The 3,261-nt window shown below is 38.4% G+C and overlaps 1 pseudogene; it reads right to left on the minus strand.

The window, feature by feature from the left end:
- Positions 1-299: 299 nt before the first annotated feature.
- Positions 300-2,478, minus strand: LOC125171707 (60S ribosomal protein L15-like; annotated as a pseudogene).
- Positions 2,479-3,261: the final 783 nt, after the last annotated feature.

Consider the following 3,261-nt stretch of genomic DNA (forward strand, 5'->3'; position numbering starts at 1 on the left):
ACTTTTATAGACTTTATTTTACACCATTATACCAAACAGCATTTTAAACACTGGCATATAAACTCCCTAATATGATAAAGCAAGGGCAAAAGGATTTATCTTATTAGACACAAGATACACCATCACTTACAGTCTTCAAACATTATTGCACTTTAAATTTCATGATTTGACAGTGAATTCATGGAACGATCTGCAGACAACTCATTTTAACAGACAAATTAAAGAACACTTTTAAGCAGACATGACTGTCCTAAATTATTTATTAGGTAAGAATTTTACAAACATTACTTATATTGCTGCTAATGGTGAAGCTGGAAAATATTATGTCTTCTCCATGCTGCATGGTGAGAATCACCAATAGTGTGGTGGAACTTGTGACCCTTTCCAAGGCCATGGCTCTTGTGGCCCGCAGACGTTAGCCCTAGTACTTTCCTGTGCTTGTGGACTGCTTTGCTGATCCACTGGGTGTCAGGATTTCTTCTGATAGCTTTGTGGAATGAATCAATGAGTGTAAACTCAAAGAATATGTATCTGTAATCTTCACCAATCCCGAGCTCTCAGAGCCCACAGTGGCATCCAGCTCACTTCTCTGCAACATACTGAAGGCTTCAGGTAAACTTTAGCTGGTTAGCACCATGATGGACAGGCTTGCCATAGGTAGCACCCTTAGGAACTGGGCGTTTGTGGCCACCACATTGCACAAGAATCCATTAAATGACAAAACTTTTCTTGGCTTTGTACCCCCATCTGTGTGCTTTATCAGGGTGGGATGGGCCAGTGGCCCTGTGGAGAGTGGAGAGTTGGTGGTACTGCTACCAGCTCACCCTTTCAGCTGATGGCTACCACCAGAGGTAAAGGAAAGAGCTAAAAGCTAGTTTTTTGTTCAAAAGGAAGCACAGAATCAACAGCATGTGAGGGCACATAAGAAATAGATAGAGAACAATTACATGAAACATAGGAGAAGTCCTCTGATGATCCCAAACTGTGGCCTTCTTATCCTTGGTAAAGATGAGGCAGAGACAGGGAAATAGGACTCTCAGTTTAGTTTTATGATCTAGAAGATAAAGAACATGTGCTTTTCTTCCTATGGAATAGCCAGAAGGACAGAGCAATTATTGTAAAAATCCCCAGCCCTGCTGTGATGCCAGAACAATAGACCAGCAAATGGCTGAATAAGAGGCCTTGGCTAATGTGCCTGAGCCTCACCCCCGTACATGGTAAGCAGGGGAACATGATAATGCTTAGATGGGACTGGCAGACATGCAGAGACCAAAGTAGGGAGAAGGAGTCAGAATCTGACGGCTGAAGGTCATGGCAGGATGGTGAACAGCACATGCCAGCATAAGAAAAGTTTACCGCAGTCAATTATAGAAAACACCAGAGGGTGGCAGTGAGGCAGACATACCCTCCATAATGCCAGGTACACATACATGGGTACCACTGTAGGGGAAGTGGAATGTAAAGAATTTTATTTCACTGAGTCATCATTTCCTTAAAAAGAAAAATTATATTTATCATCAAGACTAAGAATCCCTATATAGAGTGGAAATGTGAAGAGATTTGCTAAGTAAATTTCTACTTATCAATGAAGGATAAAGAATTTTTAAAAGATAAGTTTACATGAATTATTATTATTATTCTTATTGTTATTATTTTTATTTTTATTACTTTTGCCACCAGATCCCTTTTGATTCTCATGTGCCTTGAACAGTTTCAACTAAAAACTCAGCTATTTCGAATCACACAGAATTTACTTGTATTTAGAATACGGAAATTGCAAACAATATCACTCTCACACTAACAACAGGAAAACAGCCAGAAAACTACAATATCATAACTCTTTTTGAGTCCATCAAAGAGTTGAGGTTTTATAATCTATGCATTAACTTAGAATCCCACTGTAAGAAGTCCCATTTATCCACATATAAGAAACCTGAATTCCAAAGAAAGACAATCCTCTTCAAAGGGAGACAAGGCAAAAGAAATGCCATACGTACCGCAGAGAACAGGAGGAGGAAGCAACCACCATACAAACACATACAAAAGAAGCACCTAAACTTTAACAAGTTGTCAAAAGCCAAGTTCAGGCTAACATCTCATTCTGGAACAACCAGGGGTCAGAATAAAAATACTCTCATCCTGGAGTAAATTCAAAGATTGGTCCTAAGTTCTTATAATGACACAAGCAGAAATCTTCTAGTTCTAAAGGAGAATGTGAAACTTCTGCCCAAGACCAATCACAGACGCAAGGCAGAGTCTGGCTGCTAAAAGGTGGGTTTAAGGGTCAGGAATGTTAAGAGAATGCCACTCCCAATGCCCCAATACAAAGTGCCTATCTAAGCCTGAGGGTGGACTGGGGCATTTACTAACAAGCAACAACCATCTGCTGGTAGGGGAAGAGCAAGAGCATATATATTTATATCTGATAAATATCTGAAGGCTGCACATGGAACACAAACACAGAAATACCACCACCATTACGGCACTCTCTCTATGTACAAGGCGGTAAGTAGCAATTGATTTGGAGCCTGTGTTGAACTGAATGTAATGATAGAACAAACAACTCAAATCTCATCCAATTCCTGACTAGACTGATTCAACCCACCCCCCAAATGAAAGGCCAAAAAGATGTACCCATTGTTATTACCTACAATAACTACCATTTCCCTCTGTATCTTCTGTTAGACCCAGGATGTCTGGATTCAATAAAAATTGTGAGACACAGAAAGCAAAATTATTGTCAAGAGATGAAGCAATCAAGAGAACCAGACTCAGATGTCAAAACTGTGGAAAAGAGACTTTATAATAACGATGATTATAAATCGAAGTATATAATGAAAAGGAGAACACCACAAATGACTAATGGAAGAATTCCAGCACAGAAATGGAAAATATGTTAAAGATCAAATGAAAATGCTATACATAAAGAACATAATATCAGATATGATGTATTCCTTGGATGGGTTCATCACTAGATCTAACAAAGACAAGGAATGAATCCATAAACTTAAAGACAGGTCAATAAGAATGATCAAACTTAAAGACAGGAAATAGTTGAGGATACAGAGAGATGTAGAGAATTAGGAGAGGGAAGAGAATGAGAGCACATATATAACAGCATCAAAAGTATTAAATACCCAGGGACTTAATGAGATAATCTAAAAATAAATCTGATAAATGAAGTGTAAGATATGTATACTGAAAACTACAAAATATTAATGAAGAATATGAAAGACCTAAATAAATGGAGAGTTATACAAT

This window comes from Prionailurus viverrinus, chromosome C1, assembly GCF_022837055.1.
Source record: "Prionailurus viverrinus isolate Anna chromosome C1, UM_Priviv_1.0, whole genome shotgun sequence".
Taxonomy (NCBI): Eukaryota; Metazoa; Chordata; class Mammalia; order Carnivora; family Felidae; genus Prionailurus; species Prionailurus viverrinus.